Source organism: Capra hircus, chromosome 4 (assembly GCF_001704415.2).
Source record: "Capra hircus breed San Clemente chromosome 4, ASM170441v1, whole genome shotgun sequence".
Classification (NCBI taxonomy): Eukaryota; Metazoa; Chordata; class Mammalia; order Artiodactyla; family Bovidae; genus Capra; species Capra hircus.
Genome location: NC_030811.1, coordinates 52,771,341 through 52,787,803, shown reverse-complemented (window position 1 = coordinate 52,787,803; position 16,463 = coordinate 52,771,341). Strand labels below are relative to the sequence as shown.

General features: G+C 41.7%; 1 protein-coding gene across 2 annotated transcripts in view; it reads right to left on the bottom strand.

The window, feature by feature from the left end:
- Nucleotides 1-16,463, bottom strand: part of CREB5 (cAMP responsive element binding protein 5) — a 439,883-nt gene that overhangs the window by 134,377 nt on the left and 289,043 nt on the right. The window lies entirely within an intron of this gene.

Here is a 16,463-nt window from a genome sequence, read left to right as displayed (position 1 = left end):
CTGGCAGAACTGAAGCAAAAACTTCAATGTAACCAAAACAGCCCCAGGCCGAGTTCCAGACTCAGGGAGCCTTAGTGGTGCAATTGCCCTTAGAAACGAGTAAACAGAGTGAGGAAACAGTACCGCCTGGGGATGGCCCAGCTGCCTGGGACTCAGAGAGGGACCCCGAGTTCTGTGGGCAGGGGTCCACTGGTTCCGATTTTTTTTTTTTTTAATGCTGATTTTAAAAAAGGTCCCTGAGTTTGGAGAAAGGACAACAGTGGAGATGCAGGCAGAGATGGAGATGAAAGAGCAGGTTGGAAGGATGAGCAAGATAAACTAAGACAGGCCACCAGCCCAGGCTTTCTTCAGAACCAGATGGTCCGTCTCCGGGGCCTCACTGCGCCTCTGTGTCCTGGAGCTGGATAGGGTTTTCTGTCGCTCAGTGTCAACCACCGGTTCTCCACCAGAGACCGGTCACGCCTGACCTCCCTGTCAGCAAGGGCAAACCTACTTTTGGGCCAAACACTTGCCTGCGTGAGGAGCCGTCCAGAAGTGCAAATCGTGGTCCCTACTCTCGTGGCCCCCGTTGATCACTCTTTTTTGTGTGTGTGTGTAGAAGAGAGAAGGACCCTCGTTGCAAAACACAGAGCTTGTCTTCCCAAGATTAGCACTCCACTCTCAGGTGAGTCGTCATCATAAGAAGAGGGAGTTAGAAGAGGTTCACCCCCCAAATGAAGACAATCTGTGGGTTCCGCCACTGGCTGGGGGAGCAGTGGTGCGGGTGGGGTTGTCTGCGAGTTTTAAAGGATACACGGAGAACAGTGTGTGTGTCTCTTTCTTAATTACAGAGGGAGGAATAACAGCCTGGGGTGGTTGAGAGGGGAGTCAAACATTATCCTTCACAAATGACAGTGAAGCCCTTTTGTAATTGCAGAATTCCACCTCTCACTGCACACCTCTCCTGCTCAGCATTCTACCTAGAACATCCAGACACTCGGCCATTTTGTTAGCACAGCATTTTAACTCTATCTTCTCTCTGTTTTCTCATTCCCTTACCCTAATGTCTCCTTCAAAAAGGAAAAAAAAATAGTAATTTTTAAAAATGGGAAGTTTGCTAGAATTTTTTTTTTTTTTGGAAATACCACAAAAGCAGAAGAAAGGCATGGGGTTGCATTTTTTTTTTTTTCAAAAATATTTGTAGCTTTTGCCCAAGTCTATTGCCTCTCATCCCTTTTTGCAATCAGTGAATTAACTAGGTGATACAAACATTTTGTTTCTCTGCATGTTGTCAAGCAGAGAAGATCCCAACTTCTAAACTCTGTTTTCAGAGAGATTTCTTAGTTTATTAAAGGTATCTGCTGCCAGGGGACAGGGCTGTTCATCTGAGTCCCTTGGAGTTTAAATCAGAGTGTTAGGGACTATCGCCAAACTCAGGGTGAAAAGTTAAAAAGCAAGGGTTGCCCAGAAGTCTCCTGACCCTGGGGGCTGGAGAGGGGAAGAGCTTTCTCCAGCAGTTTTCCTGGAGCATGACACCCCTAATCGACACTGATGCCACAGTTGCTCCAGTGACACCTTTATCAAGGCAGGCAGCTCTGAATTAGAGGTGATCAGCCATAATTACAGCTGGCGCCACTGAAGCCCGTGGCCTGACAGCGGCAAATATGGTTGTTATAAAGTTTGGTCCACTATGTCAGTGGCCTGTATAACTCACTTACGTCTGACTCGCCAGGCAGCTATTGATTTTTCTTCTGATGCAGGGAATAAATAAAACAAAATCTTCAGTCACTCCTACCAGCCTTTCCACTTCAGGGCAGGATAAGATTTTACATCAAGGATTTTCTCCTTTTTATACATGCCATTGATCATACTGGTTAATATAAAGCTAAGGACTTTCACTTTTCCTTCTCTGCTCCCTACAACTCACCTTGATTTTGTATTTAAATATTATTTTGTGTTCAGTCATATCCGACTCTTTGTGACCCTTTGGAATGTAGCTCTGTAGCCTGCCAGGCTGCTCTGCCCATGGGGTTTTTCAGGCAAGAATACTGGAGTGGGTTGCCATTTTCTCCTCCAAGGGATCTTCCTGACCCAGGGACTGAACCCACATCTCCTAGTCTCCTGCACTGCAGGTGGATTCTTTACTTGCTGAGCCATGGATATGTGGTGCCAGTTTCCAAAGTGTAGCCTTCCTGTAACCACAAGGAGAAACACTCGCTTAGGACTTTTCTTAGACCATGTCCCAGGGGCTAGATTAAGCTCCTAGAAAGTACACCCTACTTTTTTTTTTTTTTTTTTCACTGAAATAATTGAAAGGGACCTTCTGCTGTAGGGAAAGATTATTTAAAGGTATCTTTCTTGTGCCTTCCTTGGAAAGTAACAGAGGCTATGGCAGTTTTGGCCAAAGACAGACACAGACCTCTCATGAGACACACAAAGCATTTTTGCTCCTGCCAGGAGGAGGAAGAGGCCTAAGGTTCCAAGACGGAGAGGGTGCCTCTGATCAAGGGTGTTGTGGCCAGTGGGTTCAGTGCTCCTAGCCAAACTCCGAGGTCCCCATAACCTGATGGTGGTGATGCCACCAGGCCAGCAACGCACAGGACACACTGACGCTGTAATGAAACTTCTTTGGATGGCTGGCTGGAGTCAGAATCAATTTCAGAGTTCAAAGGCGTCTGAGTATTTACATTTGCCTTCCAAACATAAGTACCCACCTTCCCCACCATTCCAAACCCAGCATTTTCACTGGCTGCTGGGTTTCCCCCACTTGAAAAGAAACCCTGTTTTCCTATTTCCCTTCCTGTGAGCAGCTAATGATAAAGAATATCCTGTTCCCAAAAGAAAATTCCCTTCCGACTCAAGAGCTTCCTTTTTCACCCATTTGGCCCTCTCGTCGCCTCTCCCCCCTCTCCCAGCCCCCTCCATGTCCTAGCTGCTCTTCTGAAGAAGGGGGACTTTGCACATCAGGGTTATAAGATGCTGTAATTCCAGCGGGAGCCTTCTTAGAAGTAGGCCTTGGCCAACCAGCTAGGCCTCAGATTAGCTGGCTTGCTCAGGAATGCTTACAACACCCTCCTTTCAGAACGTGTCATCCTTGGGGAGAGGGTGGTGGGTACCTCACAGCTGTTCGGTGTAACTCACATACTCTCAGCTCCTGATGAAATGTTCGGCTCCGAACAAGTGAAAACCTCTGAGATTTGAGCTCAGAGTTCAGAACACATTTGGACTATCTCCAAATCAACCCACTAGAAAAGAACAACTTGGACCGCAGGATTGAAGGGCGCAACAGCCGACTCAAGTAAATTGTGTGTGCCTGGGTGAATTTCTAAGCTCAAACACATTATGGAAACACACAATAAATATAAGAAATGATAACAATCCTTTCTAGACAGAGCTGATATTTTTTAAAGTCTGAATTTATTCTCTTCAAGGAAAAGCATATCATCTTCTTTCAGACATTGTATTTTAAAATTTAACCCACGATTCCTGCAGTCCCAGTGGAGTTTGAGGGGCCAGATAATTTCAGAGTTAAATAAGCTCTAATGACTATCACATGTACCCAGTCATAAACCTAGTATTAAAAATTATTCGGAAAAAAGTGGCATCTCTTCCTTTTTTAATTTACAATAACCATCCAGGTGGTTTTCTAAGGCCTCCTTTGCAAATTGCTTCCAGCGAACCTTCCGGTCACAGACCACTGCACACCCACGTGGTGTCATTCAGCATTCCCTTCAACTTGGGTGTGCTGTGTTTTCACAGTGGACAGAGGTTGAGAGGCTGTCTGGGTCAACCTGTGCAGCATGCAGGCGGGATTCACTGTTTAGACGGCTGGGTCTGTTATAGCCAGCTCCTGGCACTCCCAGGGAGAAAGTAAGACAGTGGTCAGCCCCTTGGTTACTTCTGTCTTCTACCTACTGTAATTCCAACATCCCAGGTCTGGCTCCAAGTACCCTCAGGCAACTTGCTGGCCCTCCTTGTGTCAAAATCTATTTCTGATGTTCTGAAGTGGTGATATTGAAAGTGACGGACAAAGGAATGAATATCTAATGATGGAAGCATCAGGAAACCCTGGGAGTAGGTAGGTACTGGGAAGTTATGAGATCCCTTTGATCAGCTGTAAAATATTATAAATTTTGCCTACTCATTATGTACTTTTCCCCTAACTTCCCCATTTTAAAAATGTGTATGTCATTTTATCACTCAAACCCATCACAGTGTCTGAAAAGCAGCTGATATTCAATGAGTATTTGTTGGATAATTGAATGAATGAATGAACTCCTGATTTCAGGCATTACCTTTTCCATGAACAGCATGCTGGATTACCAGGCAGGGGTAGGAGTGTCCCTTTCTCTGGGTTCCTGAGGCATCATGGATCAGATTCTATGCCAGCAATAAGCCAGTTACCTCCGCAGGAACTGTGAGCTTCTTCAGGGCAGAGGCTGGGCGGATCCATCTGAGTGCCCCTAGCACTTAGCAAGCAATTGACTCCCACACAGTAGGTTCTCAAAAAATGTGACTGAACAGAGCTATGGCACCACAGGCTTCTCAGTCTTCCCTGAATATTTCCCCTCTTAAAAGTCTTTTTCCCCTTTGGCATTCTTACTCACAACTCTTCTGTGGCTTCTTTAAGATCTGGACATTCTAGAAGACCTGGAAAAATCATCATAATAATAAATCCTGGAAAATACACTGGTTGGCCTTGTCCATCTCTGCACTAGGTCATTTTTTTCTCAAGGGGACTCAGATTCCTCTTGCTCCCCTTTCCCAGAACCCATATGGCAGCAGTGCCAGAATGAGCACCCTGAGGTTTTTATGATCAGAGCAGCTGACATTAGACTATTTCCGCCAATTTCTTATATATATATAAAGCATCTAGGGGAATTGAAACTCTAGGTGAAAGGAACTGGCATTCTATTGGTTGGGGTGTTTCTCGTGTGGTTGCTGGGGTGTCCTAAGGGAAGGAAGACTGCCCCCAGGACTTACTCATTCCCCAAAATGGTAGCGTGTTAGATTTTTTTCTTTTTTTTCAGTTTTATTGTTTTATTGAGAAGGAATTGACATATATCACTGAAAAGGTTTAAGACAGCATGAGGATTTGATTCACATGCATTGTGGAGTGCTTGGGTGATATCATTTCTAACCAGCAGAGCATGCTGGGTCTTCCAAGTTCACAGGGATGAAAATGTGTGCCCACCAGAACCTGACCATCATTTGCTGCAAATTCCTATCTGGAATGTTACCTCTTTGCATAGTTTTAATTCAAACACTGGGGTGTCTACTTTCTCAACAGTCACCCCCAAAGTATACTTTGCAGTTGCACAAAAAGGCTTTCTGAAAAAGATGACTTAACTTGTCTGGATATTAGCCCTGAAAATATACCCTATTAGCTGTTTTCATTGTAAAACATGTTAAAATGAAAACAAACAAATAAACAAAAACTCTGCAAAAGTAATAATGGATTTGAAGAGGTTTTGAGGGTACTAGAAATAAAAAAGGAAGGCTTAAACTCAGAAATTGTATTTGTGGTTGTTTTTCTTTTTACAGAGATTCCAGCTATAGGGCTCTGTGTGTATTTAATAACTGACCTCCCCCTACTCTGAGCAGAGAAGTTCACCAGCACTAATTTATTCAGAGGGTTCTGCAAGAGGAATCAGCCCTCCAGTACTTTTGCCTGGAGGGGATGAGATGAATTTTTTTTAACCCCGAATATGAAGCTCTTGGGCCTTCCAAATGAAATTATCTATGTTTTTATTAACAAAGCCCCTGAGTTAAAAAGTTGGTTTTGATAAGTAAGAATAAATGGAAGAGAAAACTGCTGACATAATATTTTGGCTTCCAAACCCACTTCCACATTCTACTGTCCCTCTCAGGCCTGTACATGACTCTGGTGTCGGTATTTACATCAGAAATCCCAGAGAAAGGTGCAGTTAATCCTGCCTTATGCTGAAATTCAGACCTAGACCTTTAAGAAAACGATCCTACTGACACTTTCATATGCATGGCTATGTGTTTTTGTCTTTCTAGACGTATAGCACTGTATGATTCATAAATAACTTAGTGTTATCCTTTCCATTCATCTGAGAGGGACAGTAGACGTTATGAAGTCCAAGAGGTCTATAGGTTTGGAGGTAAAAAAATTCTAAATTTCTCATTCTTCAGAAACGTTAGAATTTCCTTTGACATGAATAGAAATAGGAAAGAATGAGAGATTCAAGCACCATCTGGGCCAATCTGAGTGCTCAATGTTCCCACCCAAACTGGAAAGCATGCCTTTAAGTTGGTGTTGGAACATGCCTTTCCTGAGTAATGATCCTCCTTGAAAATCTCATAAAAACTGGAAACTCTCCTTTTAACCATAGACCCCAGGTTAAAAATTCCCAGGAAAAAAGCATGTTCTCTGTGCATTAAACTTAAGCTATACCCTTTTACAGGAAAAGAAAAGCAGGAATGCACAGATGAATCTCAATGCTTTGAAGGCTAACTCCCAGTCAGGCACTATAACCAACCAGCAGACCACGGCCTTTTTCTAGCTCAGTGGTTTTCAGAATGAGTGTACCTGAGAACAGACTAACATGCAGATTCCCAGGTGCTGCCCCAAAGATTCCAACAGCCATCCTGGGGCCTAAGTATATTTTTAAGCAAAACTCCCTAGAGATTTTGATGCTAGTGATCCACACACTACACTTCAAGAAAGGGTGAATTCTAGGTGGTCATCCTCAGTCACAGAAATATTGAAAGTGAAAGTGAAAGTCGCTCAGTCACATCCGACTTTTTGCAAACCCCATGGATAGTAGCCTGCCAGGCATCTCTGTTTATGGAATTCTCCAGGCCAGAATGCTGGAGTGACCGTTTCCTTCTCCAGAGGATCTTTCCAACCCAAGGGTTGAACCCAGGTCTCCTGCATTGCAGGAGGATTCTTTGCTGCCTAAGCCACCAGAGAAGCCCACAGAAATATTACAAGCAAATAAGCTAAATAAGTAAAACAAATAGAAATAAATGTGTATTTTCCCATTGTTCAGGCTCTAAAGGAGCCGTGGTTTTCTTTCACCTTTTTTTAAGGTAAAAAATAGAATAATCCTCCCTAAAATGATCAAGCCTTTAAAAACCAGCTTTTCCAAAACAGGATGCCTAAAAAAAAGGATAAAAAGAAAACATATGTGTTCACAGTAACATAACGCCATCCAAACAGTCTATGGAACTATGGTCTCCAGGACCCCGATAAGATTAGGGTTTCCTGACCTGCGGCTGGCTCAGCAAGGCATTTCTCTCCTATGTTTACTATCAATACTTCCAGATGTTTACTTTGCAATATTCCCAGTCTCCGAATGACTATCACAGGGAGGGGACCTCAGGGAGAGGAGGGGAATATTGGTGGTAACTAACAAGCCTACTGCATGTCACCAACTCACCACAGCTCTGGTGGTTATCTTCTAGAACTTCAACTAAACATCCAGCAGTGGTCTTGGTTCAGATATGCTACAGAATGCTACAGATTTCTGCACAGGGTACCCGTCTCCAGGGTTCTTTACCCATTTCTTTCTAAAGGATGTTATCAAAGTTTTTCAGAAGTCTTTCATTTTTAACCTTGTAAAGTGCCTATCCATCCGCAGACCCAAAAACAAGAGTGACCGATGAAGGGGAATGAGGATCATGACCTCATGAGTCATCAATGGATGCATCTACTGCTAAGTGGGAATTAAGTGTCTGAATTACAATGATGCTCCTTGTAATTTCTGTTGCACCAACTCTTTCACATTAATATGGTCATAGCACCACTGAAACAGCTACTGAAAGAGACACCACACACCTGAGCATGGGACAGACAGAAGGAAAAACCTTGGGAGGTGCTGAATGTCTGAGAAATAATGCAGCAATGGAGATGGCAATGTTCTCAGAGATAGAGTAGAGAACATCAAAAATAATGACGTGCTATGCCCAAAGCAAAGAGGTCTCTTAAGTCTTTGCTCACTTATTACCCTTCCAATCAGGGACCATCATGCCCCTTTCATTCTGACACTTGTTGAAGCTTTTTACATCCATTTACTCAGAGACGCTTTCTGACAGAAAAGAAAGACCTCTAAGATTTAGGGAATGAAGAGATATTAGTCATTAATAATGACTGTCATCTTTGAATGAAACAGTTTGGGTGTAGCTGTTTTCTTAAAGTTCTGGATACTTTCAGAAATGAATATGCTGCTGCTGCTACTAAGTTACTTCAGTTGTGTCCAACTCTGTGCAACCCCATAGACGGCAGCCCACCAGGCTCCTCTGTCCCTGGAATGCCCCAGGCAAGAAAACTGGAGGGGGCTGCCATTTCCTTCTCCAATGCATGCATGCATCCTAAGCTGCTTCAGTCGTGTCTGACTCTGTGAGACCCTATGGACAGCAGCCCTCCAGGCTCCTCTGTCCACAGGATTCTCCAGGCAAGAATACTGGAGTGGGTTGCCATTTCCTTCTCCAGAAATGAATATAATCATTTATGAATATAATGCATTTTATCATATAATGAATATAATCACTGTCAGCAAACTGCCTTTTCATTTTGGTGAAAAAAAAAAAATATATTCTTGTTGGTTTCTCATAGTCCAACCCAGAGTCTTCTCTGTCTCAAATCTGAGATGTCTTTGTGTGTGAGCGTGCGTGTGTACCTTATCCCAAACTGAAACCGTGTCCTCAATGCTAGGTTGCATAGGGTAGCATACTTTTACAAAGTTAGATGGTTTCAAGCCTGGAAGGCCCCATAACTCAGTCTGGGGCAGTTACATTTTAATTTGTCTAAGTTTCTGTTATTTTAACAAAGGCTATTTGATGTTATCTGATATCTCTTGACCTGGCCAAACCTCAGCAAAATTAAGATCCTTTTGTTTCTCTCTCGTCTCCCCTTTCAATATCTGTCTATATTTCTTGACGCCCTTTTGTTCTTAACTGGTTTCAACTCATTTCACAAAAGACTTTAGCAGATAAAGGCAAATTCACTGTACAGTGTATGCTGAAAAGTCAAGGAAATGCAAAGCCATGCGGTCTCATGTGAGTAGCGGAGGTACCAGTGCAGAAAATGGGAGGGAAGTGTATTTGCAGAAGAATGCTGCTGAGTCTTAGGTTCTAGATTTCAGAGAAACAGCAGAAAGCAAAACCAACAAGGTCTCAGACCTCAGGGAGACGGCATTCTAATGAATGGAAAGACATGATAAATAAGTAAAGGAGCAAGCAAATAATGACAGACAGTGACAACTGCTATGAAGTAAATAAAACCTGGTGGGGAGATGGGGGGTGTGGTGAAGTCTTTCACATAAAGCATTCAGGGAAGATTGCTCCAAAGAGTTGACATCTTACCTGAGAATCAAATAACGACACACAGAGGTGTAGGTGTAGATATGGGAGACAAAGTGTGCAGAGGAAACAAGGTGGGTTGATGGGCTAAGACAGGAAAGGACTGCGTGTGCTTCCTGCATAAAGAGGAAGAATGTCATGAGGGAAGGAGAAGGAGAAAGGAAAGAGAGAACCTGAGAGAGGCAGGTAGGGGTCTTGCAGACCATAGCAAAATTTTTCTAATTTATTGTAAGGCAGAGAGAAGCCATTGGTAAGTCTAAAGAAGAAACTGTCATAATCTGATTTGTATTAATGGCTAAATGGAAAATGGACTGTCAGAGGGTAAGAATTCAAGTTTGGGGAACAGAAGAGAGATTTTTCAATAGTCTGGAGGAGTGGTGATGGACACTTGCACTAGGCTGGTAGCAGAAAACATGGGTGAGAGAGGATAGAGTCAGAAGCTGAGTGGAGCCCGCAGCACCTGAATAGCCACAGGAGCAAGGAAGAGGAGGCAAGGACCACTCACATTTCTGACCCGATCAAGTGGGTAAATGCTGTTTCCATTGACCTTGATGAACACGACTGATATTGCAGAAGCCTTGGGGAAGGGGTAGACTTTTGCTCTGGACAAGTTAAATCTGAGATGTCTAGTGACATACAGATGGAAAAATCAGGAAGGCAGAGGGGTAGGAACGTCTGAGCTCAGCAGGGCAGTTATGGCTAAGACATCCATTGGGAATCAATTCTGATGGACTGTCTTCAAAGCCACAGACTGGGGGAGTCTCAGAAGTGAGTCATAAAGGCCGCTCTTACAGTAAGAGGTGGGCAGAGGAAGATCAGTTAGTGAGGTGGGAGAAAAACCAGGAAAGACTCAGGGGAGAGTCCTAAAGTCAGTGTAAGTGCAATAGTTACTTCAGATCACCAAAGAGGATGAATTTATTCAGAATCACCTATCCAATCCTTCCTGTGGCTGTGCTCTGCCTACAAAAAGATGAACAGGCAACAGAGTCAGCTGATAGAACAGTCCTTCCAATGCCCTATCACCTTTCTGCAAGCACTCTGCCCTGTCTCCCCATGCTTGCGAACATCAAGAAAGAAATTACTGTAATGCAGAGAAATTGAGGGTTTTATTTGCAAACAACAAAAGATAAGGAGGTTAAACAAATTCTATCTGGGGCCAAAGCTTTTAGATACTCTCTGCCTGGGTACCTTACCCTTCACAATTCACTGTTCCTGAGGGAGCTAAACCATAGCTCTAACACCCAGATAAATATGTGCAATTTTTATTAGCGAGAGATACACTTCCTGCCAACAGAGGTTTCTGCTTTAGCCATTACCATGTTTGAGACTTAGCAGAAATGGCAAAATTGAAATTATGCATGGGCTTTTAGAGGGAGAACTTCTTTTGTCTCAAAAGCCAGGGAGCAAGATTAAGACGAAAATCCTGAAACATGTTTTTAAACAACAAACTTTACTAATGTATGTGATTTTAAGACCTCTAAGACATTTCTCACTTGGAGATGGTCCCAGGGTGGTTTGGGAATGTAGGCTGCCCAATAGGGTATAAGAGCTGCTTTCCAATAGACATTTTCTTAAGAAAACAGGTAGCCTGGGATACATTTTTAAATGGTGGGGAGGATCCTTTTGGAATGTATGATGTTATCCTTTCTATTAGACTGAGAGGACCTAGTTTTTTTTTTTAATGGAGAAACTTGAGAAATTTACTACCCCAAATTTCCAAAATCAAATGAAACCTCTTAAAATTTGAAAGCTAAATTGTGGATGTTTTTATAAAAATCCTTAAGGTGTTCCAGGTAAATCCAAATTTCCCTGAACAGTGCCTCCTCTGAAGATGGCCTATACTGATTTAGAAAGGGCAATGGCGGAGCAGGATGGTGGCGGTCGGTACTGGGGTTCAGGAAGCCAAAGTAATTGTGAGGCTAAGTGCTACAATGTTTAAATATAGGGGAAATGCAAGAACACATCCTAAAGTTTTCAAGGTATTTGTTAACACAACCTCATAGGGTTGTTAGACCATGAAGATTCCAAAGTCCTACTTTTCTCATTTTGCAGGTGAGAAAACTGAAGTACAGAAAAGGGTCAGGAGCTCAAAGTCACCCCAAGCCCCTATTTCAGAGCTCTTTCTGCTGCACCCTGGGCAGAAGGCCTGGTATCTCTGGGTTGTAGAGTGAGCGTCTCATTGGGTGATTTTCCTTAATTCGTTCTTGGCTTTGGGCTCTTGGGAATGGAGGCGGTGCTCTGAACACAGTGTCAGCTGAGGGGCATTGGTAATGGCCCACTGAATCAACAGCTGGGACCCAGGGCATTTCCCCTTAACTGAGTCAAGATGGCCAGTCTCTGTCAATCAGAATTTGTCAGGGCCTACTTCATAGCACATTATTAAATGACCTGATGTTTTGGTAACCAAATAAAGGCATTACAAACAGGACACTTTTCCTGCAGTTCTGTACAACATCCTGGCTCTGTTCATAGAAGTGAATAAAAAGCAAAAGGGACTCTGGCCACAATCATGCCAATTTATATGTGTGGCAAAGCAATCGCTTACCTCATTTAATCCTCCTAGGACTTTTCCCAAGGAGAAAGCTGTGGTCAGAATGGTGTAAGGACCAGGCCATGAGCAGAGTTACTAAATAGATTCCAGGTTTTCTGACATCTTGTGCCTGTGTTTAGTTGCTTCAGTCGTGTCTGACTCTTTGTGATCATATAGACTATAGCCTGCTGGGCCCCTCTGTCCCTGGGATTCTTCAGGCAAGAATACTGGAGCGGGTTGCTGTGCCATAGTCGGATGGTTTTCCCGTAATATAATTTTTCTTCTTGTCTAACCTCCTGAGTATGTGTTCTTTAATTCTGAAAAGTGATTTTTGCATTTGGTTGGCTGGGGTGGTTGGAACTCTATCCTTTTTTTCCCATTCACCATGTTTTGTTTTTTCAAATTGTGATAAAATAGACATAACATAAAATTTACGATTTTAACTTTTTTTTTTGAGAAGCATGAAAAAACATTTTTATTGTGGGAGGCTACATGTAGGGAGATTAAATCAACTCGGTTGACACAGACAAACCATATACACAAAAATGTTAAGCACCCTGTAGAGGAGACATTGGAGAAGGAAATGGCAACCCACTCCAGTATTCTTGCCTGGATAATTCCATAGACAGAGGAGCCTGGTAGGCTAAAGTCCGTGGGGTCACAAAGAGTCGGACACTGAAGTGACTGAGAAGAGGAGATATTAGTTTGTAGAACCTGGTCTTGGGCCCTGGCTGCTTTGATTTATTTGATTCATGGTCATTTTTACTTATTTTAATCTTTTTTAAGTTGTACAGTTCAGTGGCATGAGGTACATGGTTGAATTTTGGAGGTAGGAAAGCATAGGAAAGTGTAATAATAATTATTATAAACATAAAAACTGATCAGTAAATCCTTACTACATGCCACTAATGTGCTAAGAGATAATCTGCAATTTCTCACTAAATAAATGAAACCTTGCTACAACTTTCATCCTTCTTTCACAGATGAAGAAACAAAAGTTCAGAGAGGTTAAGTAACTTGCTCAAGATCACACAGCTGGCACGTGACAGAGTCAAGTCCCAAATCCAGGCAGTTGACTGATGTATTCTCACTCTAATCCACCATACCTTGTGGCTTTTTCTTTGGGACCACTGTTAAACAAAACAAAGAAGACTTGAATGGCTCAATTCTTCTTTCTTGGCTTCGTTATCTGGTTTGAACCCTCACATGAAGATTGGCAGCTGAGTAACCCAAGTATTATTAGAATTTCAGAAGTACTGGAGACAGGGAAGAAGACCAAAAGTCTTTTGCTTGTCTCCTGACAATCTGCAAAATTGGGATTAAAGTGAAAGTGAATTCGCTCAGTTGTGTCAGACTCTTTGCAACCCCATGGACTATGGCCTACCAGGCTCCTCCATCCATGGGATTTTCCAGGCAAGAGTACTGGAGTGGGGGATTGCTCTCTTCTAATTGAAGCTAGCAACATCTAAGACTGGCCCAGGATACCCAAAGTATGCTTATGCTAAAGCTAATTGTAAGAGAGCCTCAGTTTTTTGAGAAGAGATCATGGCAAGCAGGAAACATATTTCTAAATAGGAAGTGTCTGTATTCATTTTGCAATAAATGTCACTAAATAACTCAAGCAATTGAGTACACACTTTTGGCTAAGAGACTGTTGTAGGAAATGTAATTATAACTTCATCAACAAAGCAGGCTGCTATAGACTGGTGGAAAGCACACACACACACACACACACCGTATAAATACGCACATACCTGTGTATTTCTGTGAGTGAACTTCTGTTGTCTTGACTTGTATTGATCTGTCCTCTCCGGCTTTTAGATGGCACATAGGAGATAGGGCGAATGAAGAACAAACTCTAGACAATAACTTCCTATAAGCTACTCTGGATACAAGTGTTCATGTATGAAATATGTTTATATTACGTTTGGACAAACTTTCAGCGTCTCAATCTGCATTAATTACTACAAAAAAATATTTCCAGTGACAGAAACATAGTAACCAAACTCGGGTACATGGTCTTAATGGAGATGTACACTTAAAATCACCTATTAAAAGTCAGTGAACTCAAGCATTTTTCAAATTATGTGCTAACTGGTCTTAAAAACATTTTACTTTCTATCGTATGCAGCAAGAATATTCAGAGTGACATCAAGGGAAGGGGATGGGGGACAAGAGGCACAGAAAGCAAGAAAAGAAGCCCCAGGGAGCTAGGAGTCCACCCTGGATCAGATGCCTGGGTCCCCAGAGCCTCCCTCGGCTTCCAGCTGAGAGGTACATCCTTATGGAAGGCACAGGAAGAAGCAGACCCAAGCAGCAGGTGAAATTACAGAAACAAAGACTCTTGACGCAGGAAACAGACTTCCAGAGCTTACAGCAAAACAACAAATGCTTTACTTCTGTTCTAGGAGCTTGGCTTGTGGCCACAACCAAACCATCCCCTGACAGCCCTGATGTGAGGGTCCTGTGTTGGAGATAAAGTCCCATAAGGATGTTTTATTATTGTTTCTTTCTTCTTCTTCTTTTTTAATATTTTTACTGCATTGCATGGCATGTGGGATCTTAGCTGGCCAACGAGGAATCAAACACACACCTTCTGCATTGGAAGCATGGAATCTTAACCACTGGACTACCAGGAAGTCCCTGTCATTTCTTTTTATTTTGAAATAATTTCCAATTTTCAGAGGAGTCGCAAAGATAATACAGAGCCTTCCTGTACATCCCACTTGGAGCTCTCCCAAATATTCACATCTTATTTAACCCTAGCATATTTATCAAAACTAAGAAACTAACACTGATGTGATACTATTAACTCATAGACTTATCAGTTCTTTTTTTTTTTTTACTAATATCTCATCTTTTCCAGGGTACCATCATAATGGGGCTTTCATAATTTCATTTCTTTACTCAAAAACAAGCTCTCAATTGCTAATTGAAGTAAACAGTTCTGTTATTCTGTTGCAGCCTATATTTTTAGAATCATCTGCCACTGTTCAGCAACATGTATTCTATGTTTTGATTAGAGTCAAATTGGAGATGCTTGATTTCTCTCAAGGCGGTCTATCCTAACCTTTCTCACATCCACCACTTTGCTCGCGCTGTTCCCTCTACTTGAAACATCTTCCAGGGCTCATGGCTCTATCCTTTCTTCAAGACTCAAATCAAGTACTTTCTACTTTAAGAAGCACTCCTGGTGCCTCAAGTTGGATGTGTTCTTTCTGGCCTAAGGATCTCTGGTGGGGGGCACTGGTACATTTCTTGTGCTATGTACTGGAAAGGGTCCCACTAAATGGGACATCAGAGCAGGGCAGGGTGGAAGGTCAAGGCCTGCGCAGCTGAGGTCAGTAAGAAAGGAGACCTTGACCCCTGAAGAGGGAGGGAACAGGAGTCCCTCAATGTATGTATTGCTGTGAATTTGAAAAAACCAAAAACAAAACTTCACACTCTCACCCACCAGTAAAATTCAGTGCCTTAGAGTGATTGAGGCATAACAATAGACGTGGTTCCAATATAGACTGAAATCATATCATAAAAATAATACAAAAAGAGCAGAGTATTTCCTACATTCCATTACTTCAACTGGAATAAAGCTTGTTTTCACCCAAACTCTGTTTAAAGGAAAACCTAACTCTGTAAACTTTTTTGTTCCAATTTTTGCATTTGGTCCTCCTTTCCTTATGATATTAAAGATTATAATAGATAATTTTTTCTTCTGTAGCCATGCTTTAGGGGTAAACATATAAGTATCACTAACTATAGCAACTGTTTCATACCTCTATAATTCTGCATTCAGACTTGCATAATTACAATAGAACTTTGTATAGTCATCAATATATAATAAATATGATTACTAAAAAATAAGGTTTGACATAGCCAGAGAGGTTTCCAAAACCCAGACAAGGGAAGGGAATGTATGACATGACCCCTCATATTGGAATGCAGAACACTGATTTTTTTCTGCAAATGAAAAGATGTGATATGCTTTTTATTAGTTTTCTTATATTTTTTAGCATTGTTAGCGAAGAAATTTAATAAAAACTGAACAGCACAAAGAGAGATCATGCATTAGACCTAGAAAGGGAAACTTCATGAATTTTCTTTACATATTCTCACAATGAACTCTGAAATAAATAGAGTTTAAGAGAGATTAAAATATGATATAACCTGACCGTAGAGCATTTTATGAAAAAGTTTGATTTTTGTATATGACTGCAATATTCAAGGTTGGGGAAATTAGTCAAGAAGACATATGATCAACTTAATGTGACTAAAATGCAAACATGAAGTTTTTAAGTCTCTAATTATCTTATTCACTATAACGTCTTTTTAAAGGCAAAGCAAAAGTTTAGAAAAATCTATTAATAATAATTGAGTAACACTTTTAGCTTTTTAAAAATGTAACACATCCTTCCAATAAAAGTATAAACATGGACTAATTTCAACTCCATTGAACAGATATTTGTTTTTGTTTCCTGGGCTTTGTCATCCTAAGGAGACAGGCTGGATGTGACTTCAAAAACAACTGTATAGAAAAATGTTTATTTTATTTGCAAACTTAGAAATATTTTGCAAGTTTACAAATAAACAGAACAAATTCTTGTCTTATGCAACACTGAGGGTTTTT